The sequence below is a fragment of the Somniosus microcephalus genome, chromosome 2, assembly GCF_052327205.1.
Source record: "Somniosus microcephalus isolate GS21.2 chromosome 2, FLI_Smic_1.0, whole genome shotgun sequence".
Classification (NCBI taxonomy): Eukaryota; Metazoa; Chordata; class Chondrichthyes; order Squaliformes; family Somniosidae; genus Somniosus; species Somniosus microcephalus.
Genome location: NC_140988.1, coordinates 211623652 through 211637456, shown reverse-complemented (window position 1 = coordinate 211637456; position 13805 = coordinate 211623652). Strand labels below are relative to the sequence as shown.

Genomic DNA, 13805 nt, shown 5'->3' with positions numbered 1-13805 from the left:
ATTCTGTGTAACTGGGTCCCGCTGCCCCATTAGATCACATGCACTTCATTTATAGCTCCACGACTGTAGAATTTTGGGGCCTCTATCAGTGTTAGATATCTAAAGGAAGGGCAAAGCCCCAATTGAAATACAAGCATCTGTCGGCTGTTTTGAGTTTAAGAGACACAATATTGGAATTTCTTCTGTCCTGGTCAGATTTTGAAGAGGATTTCTCAGGTTGTCTTTTGAGCAATCCATCTGGAGCCATCAGAGAGCGAGATAAGTCAGAGAGACTCCGTGGACCATCAGTAGCAAAGTGCCATGTATAGGTTAATATTTATAAACAGTTCATCAGTTTAGTGCAGCAGATGCAACTGCTTATTATTTTCTATCTTCCAAGGAGGGATAGTTAAGCCGGCACTACTGTAAATCTACAGTGTAGTATTGGTTCTCTTCATTTATCCATTTAATAAATCTGTTTGGTAGTTTATACCTAAGCTACAGTCTAGTGAAAAGTTTATCCTAAGGCTTTGCGAAGTCAAGATAGATCACTTGAGGGCACATGATATAACCAGTAAGGCAGTGACATGGGTTCCTGTTCAACCCCTGGTTTTGCTGCAAAATCCTAGATATTGGGCAGGCAGAGGCACACTTCAGCTCTTAGCAAGAGAGGGTGTTTCTGCAGGAGTGGTCTGAGATGCTCATTACAAGAAAAATATATCAAGTGAAAACCCAAAAACAACAGCAGGCACAAATGTATGCTCAGATATGTAGTTTGCCATCTTGTTACGTCTCTTCAGGGGACGTTGATAGATCTGTGAAGTTGCATGAATTCAACACTCAGGCTATTCACGTTGGCACAGGCTTCTGGCAGAAACCATTTTTGCACAGAGAATAGTATGGTATAGATAAACTTAATCATTTTCTTATAAACATTGATATGGACTAGCATGTCAACATTGTGGCTACAAGAGCAGAATCCTACTCCCTCAAAGCCTCTCCAGCATCTACAGGCTCAAGTCAGGAGTTTGATGGAATGCCACTCACCTGGATGGACGTAGCCGCAGTAACACTCAAGAAGCGCAACACCGTCCAGGACAGAGCAGTTTGCTTGATTCGGTATGTCTGCTACTGGACTCAATAGCCATCCTCTTCATCACCGACGCATTGTGGCTATGGTATGGTACAATCTATAAGATGCACTGACGCATCTCACCAAGGTTACTTTGAGAGGACCCACCCTGCCTACTACGATCTGTACCACTGAGAAGGACAAGAGCAGCAATGTTGTGGGAAACCCATCGCCTTCAAGTTCCCCTTGAAGACATACACCATCCTGATTTGGACATATATCACAGTTCCTTCATCATTACTGGATCAATATCTTGAAATTCCCTATCTAACACCATTGTGCGAGCACCATTACCAGAAGGACTACAGCGGTTCAAGGAGAAGGCCCACTTCTACCTTCTCAGGACAACTATGGATGAGCAATTAGAGGTGATCGTACCACCCACACCCGAGAACAAATATAAAAGAAGTCATGTACCAATCTGCTGCACCACGAAGTGGAGGTTGATATCCACGATTTCATTGTAATGGCCTGTTAATGATACCAGCTAACACTGAGTGAAGGTGCTCACCAAATGGAGGGAAGGAAAAACTGAGCGTGTCAAATCCACATGGTGCGCGTTTATCTCCTAGTGTCAACCTCAGAGTGCCAACACCGGCGGCCTGTAAACTGGTCACCTACCTTTCACTGTACCTCAGTCAGGCTGCTTTTTAGAATGTGGGGCTGTTGCTCTTCATTTTTATATTTAAATCTTCCCACTGTATTTGTAGTAGAATAAGAGAACTAGAGAACCACAGGCCCAAACTTAACCCAGTCCAATCACCCACCTTTGATTTAATTATGACCGTTTGCAGTCATTTGTCCTGTGGTGTCATGGTACTTGCTACTGTTGGTACAAGATATTGACTTAGAGCTCTGTGTATACAGAGTGCTCATAAATTCCATACTTTTCTTATGATTTTAATCGGACGTGCTTTCATATCTAATCTCTGTTCTGCACTTTGCGAAGGAGAAAAACAGTCATTTAATAACACACTGAACTAAATTCTTTCGTATTCATAGCAGCAGTAAACACTACAGCATGGTTACTCAGCAACAAAAGGCTGTTCATCTCTGAGCAAAGAGGCTAATAGTTGTTTTCTGGATAATGGAAAATATTCACTTTAGAAATCATATTTGCTGTTCAAATGAAGCGATAGATTAAAACAAAGTAGATTTTGGAGAAGTCTTTTATGTATTCACTGTAATAAACAGGAACAAGCATGGCAAGAGAGGGAAACCAGGGAATTATAGACCAGTTAGCCTAACATCTGTTGTAAGGAAATTGCTACAGTCTATAATTAAGGATAGGGTAACTGAACACCTTGAACATTTTCAGTTGATCAGAGAGAGCCAGCATGGATTTGTGGAAGGTAGATCATGCCTGACAAACCTGATTGAATTTTTTGAGGAGGTGACTAAAGTAGTGGACGGGGGAATGCCTATGGATGTTATTTATATGGACTTCAAGAAGGCATTTGATAAACTCCCACATAAGAGACTGTTAACTAAGGTAGAAGCCCACGGAATTGAGGGCAAATTATTGACGTGGTTAGGAAATTGGCTGAGTGGCAGGAGAAGGGCAGTAGTGATAATGGGCAGGTACTCTAATTGGCAGGATGTGACTAATGGTGTCCCACAGGGATCTGTGTTGGGCCTCAACTATTCACAGTATTTATTAATGAATTAGATGATGGCATAGAAAGTCATATATCCAAATTTGCCAATGACAGAAAGATAGGTGGCATCGTAGGCAGTGTAGATGAAAGCATAAAATTGCAAAGGGATAGCGACAGATTAAGTGAATGGGCAAAACTGTGGCAAATGGATTTCAATGTAGGAAAATGTGAGGTCAGCCACTTTGGACAAAAAGGATAGAACAGGGTACTTTCTAAATGGTGGAAAGCTAAAAACAGTGCAGATCCAAAAAGACTTGGGGTTCTAGGTACATAGATCATTAAAATATCATGAACAGGTACAGAAAATAATTAAAAAGGCTAATGGAATGCTGGCCTTTATATCTAGAGGACTAGAATACAAGGGGGTAGAAGTTATGCTGCAGCTGTACAAAACCCTGGTTAGACCACACCTGGAGTACTGTGAGCAGTTCTGGGTACCATACCGTAGGAAGGATCATAGAATCATAGAAAGTTACAGCACGGAAGGAGGCCATTTCGGCCCATCGTGTCCGCGCCGGCCAACAAAGAGCTATCCAGCCTAATCCCACTTCCCAGCTCTTGGTCCGTAGCCCTGCAGGTTAGAGCATCCCAACTGCACATCCAAGTACTTTTTAAATGTGGTTAGGGTTCCTGCCTCTACCACCCTTTCAGGCAGTGAGTTCCAGACCCCCACAACCCTCTGGGTGAAGAAATTTCCCCTCAAATCCCCTCTAAAACTTCCACCAATTACTTTAATTCTGCGCCCCCTGGTTTTGACCCCTCTGCTAAGGGAAATAGGTCCTTTCTATCCGCTTTATCTAGGCCCCTCATAATTTTATAGATCTCAATAAGGTCTCCCCTCAGCCTCCTCTGTTTCAAGGAAAACAGACCCAGCCTATCCAGTCTTTCCTCATAGCTAAGATTCTCTACTCCCGGCAACATCCTTGTAAATCTCCTCTGTACCCTCTCTAGTGCAATCACATCTTTCCTGTAATGTGGTGACCAGAACTGCATGCAGTACTTTAGCTGAGGCCTAACTAGTGTTTTATACAGTTGAAGCATAACCCCCCTGCTCTTGTATTCTATGCCACGGCTAATAAAGGCAAGCATTCCGTATGCCTTCTTAACCACCTTATCTACCTGGCCTGCTACCTTCAGGGATCTGTGGACATGCACTCCAAGGTCCGTTTGTTCCTCTACACTACTCAGTGTCTTATCATTTAATGTGTATTCCCTTTCCTTGTTAGCCCTCCCCAAATGCATTACCTCACACTTCTCCGGATTGAATTCCATTTGCCACTGTTCTGCCCACCTGACCAATTTATTGATATCTTCCTGCAGTCTACAGCTTCCTTCTTCAGTATCAACCATACAGCCGATTTTAGTATCATCTGCGTACTTCTTAATCATACCCCCTATATTCAAGTCTAGATCATTGATATATACCACAAAAAGCAAGGGACCTAGTACTGAGCCCTGTGGAACCCCACTGGAAACAGCCTTACAGTCACAAAAACACCCATCAACCATTACCCTCTGCTTCCTGCCTCCGAGCCAGTTTTGAATCCAACTTGACACTTTGCCCTGGATCCCACGGCTTTTAACTTCATGACCAGTCTGCCATGTGGAACCTTATCAAAAGCCTTGCTAAAGTCCATATATACTACATCAAATGCACTATCCTCATCTACCCTTCTTGTTACCTCCTCAAAAAATTCAATCAAGTTTATCAGACATAGCCTTCCCTTAACAAATCCGTGCTAACTATTCTTGATTAATCCGTGTCTTTCTAAATGAAGATTTATCCTCTCCTTCAGATTTCTTTCCAATAATTTTCCCACCACCTAGGTTAGGCTGACTGGCCTGTAATTACTTGGTCTATCCTTTTCTCCCTTTTTAAACAAGGGTACCTGATGGTCAGGGCCTCTGCTATTTCCTCTTTTGCTTCGCTTACCAGCCTGGGATACATTTCATCCGGGCCTGGGGATTTATCCACTTTTAAAGCTGCTAAACTCCTTAATACTTCCTCTCTCACTATGTTTATTTCATCTAATATTTCACACTCCTCCTCCCTGATAGCAATGTCTGCTTCGCCCCTCTCCTTTATGAAAACAGGCGCAAAGTATTCATTAAGAATCCTACCGATCTCTCCCGCCTCCACACACAGATTACCTTCATAATCTCTAATAGGCCCTACCCTTTCTTTAGTTATCCTCTTACTCTTAATGTATTTATAAAACACCTTTGGGTTTTCCTTGATTTTACTTGCCAAGAATTTTTCATGCTCTCTCTTTGCTTTCCTAATATCCTTTTTAATTGCACCCCTGCACGTTCTGTACTCCTCTAAAGATTCTGGAGTATTTAGCCCTCGGTGTCGGTCATGTGCCTCCCTTTTTTTCTTTATCCTACCCTGTATGTCCCTAGACATCCAGGGGGCTCTAGATTTGTTAGTCCCACCTTTTTTCTTTAAGGGCACATATTTGGTCTGAACCCTCAAATCTCCTCCTTGAATGCCTCCCACTGCTCTGACACTGATTTACCTTCAAGTAGCTATTTCCAGTCCACTATGGCTAAATCCCCTTTGAGCTTAGCAAAATTTGCTTTTCCCCAATTTAGAATTTTTATTCCTGGTCTATCATTGTCCTTTTCCATAACTACCTTAAATCTAACTGAATTATGGTCGGTCACTAGCACCAAAATGCTCCCCCACTGATACACCTTCTACCTGCCCAGCTTCATTCCCTAAAACTAAGTCCAGAACCGCCCCCTCTCTTGTTGGGCTTGCTACATACTGGCTAAAAAAGTTCTCCTGGATGCATTTTAGGAATTCCACACCCTCTATACCCTTCACACTAATTTTATCCCAGTTAATATTGGGGTAGTTGAAATCCCCTACTATTACTGCCCTATAGTTTTTCACTTCTCAGAAATGTTTCTACATATTTGCTCTTCTATCTCCCTCTCACTGTTTGGGGGTCTATAGTAGACTCCCAGCAGTGTGATCACACCTTTTTTGTTTTTCAATTCGACCCATATGGCCTCGTTTGATGATCCCTCCAACATATCATCCCTCCTCACAGCTGTAATAGTTTCTTTAATCAACACCGCGACTCCCCCTCCCTTTTTACCTCCCTCTCTATCCCGTCTGAAAATCCTGTAACCAGGAATGTTGAGCTGCCATACCTGCCCCTCTTTCAGCCACGTCTCTGTAATAGCTATAATATCATAGTCCCAAGTATCTACCTGTGCCCTCAGCTCATTTGCCTTGTTCGCTATACTCCTTGCATTGAAGTATATACCATTTAGTACAGGCAAACCTCCTTGTTGACTACTATCTAGCCCTTGATTCCTCTGTCCTTCCAATTTACTTTCTACATTTTTGTTTTCCAATTCCAGTTTTCCTTCCCTCCCTACTGACTCTATTCTTAGGTTCCCATCCCCTACCAAGCTAGTTTAAACCCTCCCCAACAGCATTAGCAAACCCCCCCACGAGGATATTGGTCCCAGCTCTATTGAGGTGCAACCCGTCCGGCTTGCACAGGTCCCACTCCCCCCAGAAATGGTCCCAATGTCTCAGGAATCTAAAGCCCTCCCTCCTGCACCATCCTTCCAACCACGCATTCATCTGCTCTATCCTCCTATTTCTGGACTCACTAGCACGTGGCACCGGGAGTAATCCGGAGATTACTACCTTTGAGGTCCTGTTTTTTAATCTGATTCCTAGCTCCCTAAACTCTGCCTGCAGGACCTCATCCCTCTTTCTACCTATGTCATTGGTACCGATATGGACCACGACATCTGGCTGCTCACCCTCTCCCCCCAGAATGCTCCCCAGCCGTTCGGTGACATCCTTGGCCCTGGCACCAGGGAGGCAACATACCATCCGGGAGTCACGTCTGTGGCCACAGAAACGCCTGTCTGTTCCCCTAACTATTGAATCCCCTACCACTATTGCTCTTCCACTATTTTTCCTCCCCCCCCCTGTGCAGCGGAGCCACCTGTGGTGCCGAGGACTTGGCTCTGACTGCACTCCTCAGAGGGACCATCGTCCCCACAAGTACTCAGAATAGAATACCGGTTGGAGAGCGAGATGCCCTCCGGGGCCTTCTGCACTGCCTGCCTGGTCTTCTTCTGTCTGGTGGTCACCCACTTGCTCTCTGTCCACTCTCTCTTAGGCTGCGGGGTGACCATCTCATCAAATGTGCTATCCACGTAGTTCTCAGCCTCGCAGGTGCACCACAGTGACTCCAGTCGCCGCTCAAGCTCCGTAAACCGTTGCGCGAGTCATTGCAGCTGGTGACACTTACTGCACATGTAGTCATCCATGCAATGCGAAGTGTCCATGACTTTCCACATGCCACGGGATGTGCACTCCGCTAGACTGAGCTGCCCTGCCATTCCTGTCATCCCTTTATCTAACAGATTATTTAAAAGACTAAGTACTAACCTTTATTTAAAAGACTAAGAACTACCCTTTATTTAAAGACTAAGGCCGAGAAATTGAGTGCCCTTAGCACCGATTTTGCGGCGCTAGAGGGCCTAGCGCTGCAATTGGCGCCGGCGCCGAAATTGCCTGGGGCCCTTCCGCCGCGGTAGACCGGTAGCGCTGCGCCGGCACCGATGACGTCATCGGTGTGCGCAGCGTCCCGGTTGCCATGCCGACGGGCCCCAGCGCCGAAATTCAGTTGCGGCCGCCTCGCCCGTGGCAGCCGCAACTAAGACTCTGGCAACAGAGTCTTACAAGTCTTTGCGCCGGCGCATTAAAGGCCCCGCGGCGGCCGGCCGCTTTCCCGCCGGCCGCCTGGCCGCAGCTCCCTCCCCGGACTTCCCCTCCCCCCCCCCCCGGAACAGAAGCAAGCCCGGCACTTGTCCGAGGTGCCGGGCTCATTTTTAAAAAGATTTTCGCGGGCCGCGGCCGGGTGCAGGCAGCTCCTCCTTAAGGGAAGGAGGAGGCCTGCACTTCCCGAGCCTGCCGCATCGCATCGGGTGCCGCAGCGCCGGAATTGCGGCGCGAAATGGCAGTTAGCGCCGATTTACCGCCTCAAAGACCCTTCAGTAGCGCCGGCAGCCGTTTGGGCGTGGCCCTGCTGAATTTTTGGCGCGCGCAGGGGGACTTAGCGCCGGCACTAACTTCCGGCGCTAAAGCCCTGGCTAAGCCAAAACTCAATTTCTAGGCCTAAGAACTAACTTAACAGAATAAGCTTTAAACTTAAAAAAAAACTCACCAACTACTCACCAATCAGCTGCTTCCCTTGTGCCGATATATTGGCCTTGGAGGGAGCACAGCGCAGGTTTACCAGAATGATACCCGGACTTCAAGGGTTAAGTTACAAGGAGAGATTACACAAATTAAGGTTGTATTCCCTAGAATTTAGAAGGTTAAGAGGTGATCTGATCAAAGTTTACAAGATATATTAAGGGGAACAGATAGGGTAGATAGAGAGAAACTATTTCCGCTGGTTGAGGATTCTAGGACTAGGGGCATAGTCTAAAAATTAGAGCCAGATCTTTCAGGAGTGAAATTAGGAAACACTTCTACACACAAAGAGTGGTAAAAGTTTGGAACCCTCTTCTGCAAATGGCAATTGATGCTCAATCAATTGTTAATCTTAAATCTGAGATTGTTAGCTTTTTGTTAACCAAAGGTATTAAGGGATATGGGCCAAAGGTGGGTATATGGAGTTAGGTCGCAGGTCAGCCATGATCTCATTGAATGGCAGAACAGGCTCGAGGGGCTTAATGGCCTACTCCTGTTCCTATGTTCCTAAACACAGAGGTGATGGTTTGCTACTGCACTTAGCAGACCTACACTTCCCTGTAGAGTAACTCCCATATGTTGAAGATTTAGGGCAGTATTGAGTTTAAAATTGCCCACTAGGCGAATCTCCCTGCAATTGTGTATTGTGCAGAACATTGGCTTGCCAATGTGCAATATCTCTGTGTCTCACTGTACTTCACTCTAAAGTTGATTTTAATCCTACCTGTTGTGTATGTAATATGTGTGCTACTTTGAACCTATGGACAGGACTGCACTACTTGTTGGGCGTAGTGATACGCAGTACCACTCCTGGCCATAGGGGTATAAATAGTACTGTGGGTACTGATCCCCCTCAGTTCCCGCCTGTGGGCATGAAGTAAAGACCTATGTATAGTCCCTACCTCCAACCAGTAAAGACCTGTTTGAGTTATACGTTTAAGTCTTTGTGTTAATTGTTCAATACAATACACATACTTAACACTGGCGACGAGTCGGTTCGAACCCTGCGGCAGTTATTCCACAGCGGCTTCGTCCAAAGACAGGACGTTGAAGAGAGGTTCCAATCCTCAACACCCCACTGAAAACTGAAGGGCAGCAGAAATCCTGACAGCTTCCAGCGACTGGAAGCGACAGGCATTAGGACCCTGAAGCCTCCATAACCTCGTGGGTAAGCCAGAGCCCGGGAGGGCGCGAGCGGGTAAGCCAGAGCCCGGGAGGGAGCGAGCAAGAGCCGCCGAGCGGGTGAGCCAGAGGCCGGGAGCCGCTTCAAGCGGGAGGCGCTTAGCGGGCCAGCGATCGCACCGGTGATAAGGGCTGAGAACCGTTTCGGGCGGGCGGCGCACCAGCGATCGCACAGGAGATAAGAGCCGCAGTCGGGCTGAAAGTCAGCGATGAGAAGCGCGGGAAAACCGCCATTGAAGTGGGCGGGGAGAGCGAGAAGCGCGGGAAAGCCGCCATTTTTCGCGGGAAAACCGCTGGGGAAGAAGGCAGAAGCGGGAAAACCGCCATTTTGTGGGCGGAGGACGACGGCAAGAGTGGGAAGCCGCCATCTTGGATAACAGTAAAAAAAAAATCTGAGAAATTGCAAATCTGATAAAGTACTACAATGCCTAAACACGGGAATATTAGCAACTTTGATAGTGACATCGAAGATTGGGCCATATATGTTGAACGAGTTAAAAATTATTGTAAGGCCAATAAAATTCGTGAGGCTGATAAAGCACTAACATTATTAAATTTAATGGGTGCGAAGACATACGGGCAATTGAAACACCTGTTATCACCAGATGAACTGGCGGATAAGACGTTCGATGAGATTGTTACTGTCCTGAAAGATCATCTAAACCCCACGCCGCTGATGCTAGCGGAACGATTTAAATTTTACGACAGAAGGCAGCTACAGCATGAAAGCAATGCTGATTATTTGCTGGAATTGCATAAATTAGCGAAATATTGCCAGTTTGGAACGGGACTGACAGAGGCACTTCGAGACAAATTTGTGTGTGGTTTATTTAAACAGGATACACAAAAGCGACTGCTCGAGGAGAATGAGCTGACGCTTGAGAAGGCGGTCACTATGGCAGCAGCACACGAAGCCGCAGCGAGAGGCACGGCAGTAATGCAGCTACGGTCACCGGAGCTCAGTGCACACAAATTGGGTGTGAGTTCTGGCAAATGTTATCGTTGTGGAAAGACAACGCATGATCAGAACCAGTGTTGGTTTAAAAACCAAGAATGTAGAACTTGTGGTAGGCTTGGACATATAGCTAGAGTATGCAGGTCAGGGAAGAAGACCAGCAACAAGAAGTCACCGCAAGGAAAATACGCAAAGGTACACAAGGTGACCGAACAGGAGTCCGATTCAGACGCTAGCAGTAATGAACTGGCTAGCTTAAGCTGTAATGAACTGGCTAGCTTAAGAGTACTCAACGCTGGTAAGGGTGCAGACCTCCAGACAATTTGGGTCACTCTTCAGATAGAAGGAGTCCAAGTAAAACTGGAATTGGACACTGGATCGGCATTGACGGTCATAAATAAGAAAGATTACGGAAAGTTATTCCAACATATTCCCCTACAGGATACGGGGATTATATTGAAAACATACACGGGGCAAAGAGTGTACCCCATCGGGAAAATAGAGGTTGCAGTGGTCCACAAGGGCGAAGACAGTCAAATAATGGACTTATATGTGATATCTGAAGGAGGTCCTCCACTACTAGGACGGGAGTGGATTAGGAAAATGAATATGGACTGGCATTTCCTACAAACAATAACGAGTGAGAACTCGGTGAAGATAGTCGGCCCAGACTCTGGAACGGATGATGGTAAGCCCAACTCAGGTGCAAAAGACAAAGTTTCAGCACAGAATTCCACTGAGCAACAACAACATAGTTTAACTGTGGATTCTGAGTCTGGCAAGTCTACTGATGTGCCCATTTCTGAGGGACACCGGGCTCGAACTCAACTCCATTTCAAACTACAACAGCAATTAGAACAAATGCTTCGCCGTTTTGAGCAAGAGTTGAATGCAACGAAAGAGTTCTTTGATATAGAGTTGGAGAAAATGGAGCAGGAGCACACAAAACGTCTGATGTCAGAGGAGTTAACGGTCAGCCAACTCCTGCATATGCTGAAGGACAGGACTCTGAAATGGGAAAAACTTGAACATGAACTTCAATATTCAAACGAAAGGGGTTCGGAGCTCTCAAAGGTTATTGGAAGAGCTGAGGTGGCAACACAGACTGAGATGACTGCAACAGAGCAGCCCTTGGATGCCAAAAGTACGCTGACTCACGTCAACGTAGAACAACAGACCGCTGAAACAGCTGCTCCGGTAGAGGGATTGCATAGTCCGATCAATCAATCTCCAAAGGAAGTTGAAGTATTAAAATCACAAATGAGGTCACTAGTAAACGACTTGCTGAAAGCCCAGAAAAAGCTGGATGCAGAGGTACACATGAAGAAGTCTCTTCAGGAAAGATGTCTGGATTTGGAACAAGAGCTGGCTAACGTCCAGCTGGGTATGGAGGAAATAGACGACCCTCTCACTGGTCTAGCTCAGGACGACACCGAATATTACGATGTCCTGTCCTGCCCAGCTTGTAACTTCGACTCCCAAAGTGCAGAAATCATGGAGGAGCACCAAAAGTCTACGGAACATCGGGAGAAGCTGGCTCTACGACGGAAACAGGAGGAAGAGAAGGAGGAACTGCGCATGCAGCTGGCAGCTGTGGCAGCTGACAATGGAGCCCAGAGAGTCTCCAAGAAGCAGAAAAGGAAAAGTAAAAACAGAAGATGACCCATCTGAACCATTATCACCTCTACCAGATCACACACGTGGTCCCTCCGAACGGAGCCAATTCAGTTCGGAAGTTCAAACTGTTAAATCCATGGAAGGACTATTGAATGAGTCACTCCAGCAACGTGAACCGACTACACCACAGAGATTGAATCTGTGAACTGTTTTCCGCAGAGACTGAATCTGTGATCTGTTTTGACATGAAGTTATCTATGTATCTATGTTATTCTGTTATGTAAACCTGAAGTTATATATGTATATATGTTATTACGTTATGTTAAATGGGGAGATGACTGTAAAGCTAGGAAGGGAGGAATGTTGTGTATGTAATATGTGTGCTACTTTGAACCTATGGACAGGACTGCACTACTTGTTGGGCGTAGTGATACGCAGTACCACTCCTGGCCATAGGGGTATAAATAGTACTGTGGGTACTGATCCCCCTCAGTTCCCGCCTGTGGGCATGAAGTAAAGACCTATGTATAGTCCCTACCTCCAACCAGTAAAGACCTGTTTGAGTTATACGTTTAAGTCTTTGTGTTAATTGTTCAATACAATACACATACTTAACACTACCCACCCAGTGGAAACCGGACAGGTGGGCAGTTAAATTCCCCCAAGTTATTTACCCAGCCAGAAGCCGCTGGAAGATGACAGGTTTCAGTTTTAATCTGCTCTCCTGATCAGGCGGCAAGGACACTTGCCCAAAGCTGGCGGGGTCCTTTTTAGCATATGACTGTCAGGTCTCGATGGCGTCATAGAGACCCAACTGCATGATTTACTCAGAGACCTTGGTGGGAAACAGCGGTCAGTTTCCCACCAGGCCAACCCACCGTGTAACTGGATCGGGGCCAAAAGGAGCCCATAAAGGTAAATTTATAAATTTTGATTTTATATCCTTGTGGGCCAGGAGGAGCAGGAGAGCTTCTCCGGGCCCCACAAGTAAATCGGAGGCTTCCCTTGCAGCAATCTCGTCTCGTCCCCACAGGACAGCCCAGCAGCAGACACGCAGACTTATCTGCTGGATGGACAGCCTTCAGGGCCCGTGACTTTGTGCTGCTTGCTGCTGACTCAGAACGGATGGAAAGTCGGTACGTGGCATTTAAATGAAGCCCGGGAGTTAAAACAGCCTGGGCCTCTTCTGCTCCTGAGCGGGTAAGTTTTGAACTGAAATCAAAATTCACCCACTGAAAACCTACTCCCGGTCAAAACTGGCTAGATTTACTTTTTTTCACTAATGTCTTCTCTTGCAGTATAATTGACGCCGTTAATTTGAACTGAAACTTTATTGATCCAACCCTAATCTTATGTTTAGTTCTCGGGCAGGTTCAGTGACGTGATGATTGTGCCTTACAGTCTGATTGGTTGCTCTCTATGTAGCACCATTTTGATCAATAATAACAGAGGTGAGAATAGGAGGCCCAAGTGCTGATGAATCACAGGTCAAGGCCAGGGTCCTCAAACAGGGCAAGACTGACTTTACTTAAATGTAACTGGCCTTGCTTTGTCCTCGTTATATCTAGGGTTTTATAGCCACCCCAGTTAATCAGTAGGTAAACATATTGTTCAATGTGGTTCTGCGCCAAATCCTGGTCTGTGCTGAGTTAACTTATCACAGCTGACATTCTACTATCAGTCACAGCACACTGGACTACGGAGGAGAAAATAACATTTGCGCCAAACAAACGCCAGGCAAAGACCATCTCCAACAAGAGAGAGTCTAACCACCGCCCCTTGACATTCAATGGCATTACCATTGCCGAATCTTAAACTTAACTGGACCAGCCACATAAATACTGTGGCTACAAGAGCAGGTCTGAGGCTGGGTATTCTGCAGCGAGTGTCTCACCTCCTGACTCCCCAAAGCCTTTCCACCATCTACAAGGCACAAGTAAGGAGTGTGATGGAATACCCTCCACTTGCCTGGATGAGTGCAGCTCCAACAACACTCAAGAAGCTCGACACCATCCCAGACGAAACAGCCCACTTGATTGGCACCCC

At 46.2% G+C, this 13805-nt stretch overlaps 1 pseudogene; it reads right to left on the bottom strand.

The window, feature by feature from the left end:
- Positions 1-6138: 6138 nt before the first annotated feature.
- LOC147123202 (uncharacterized) lies at positions 6139-7146 on the bottom strand (annotated as a pseudogene).
- Between the last annotated feature and the right edge of the window lie 6659 nt (positions 7147-13805).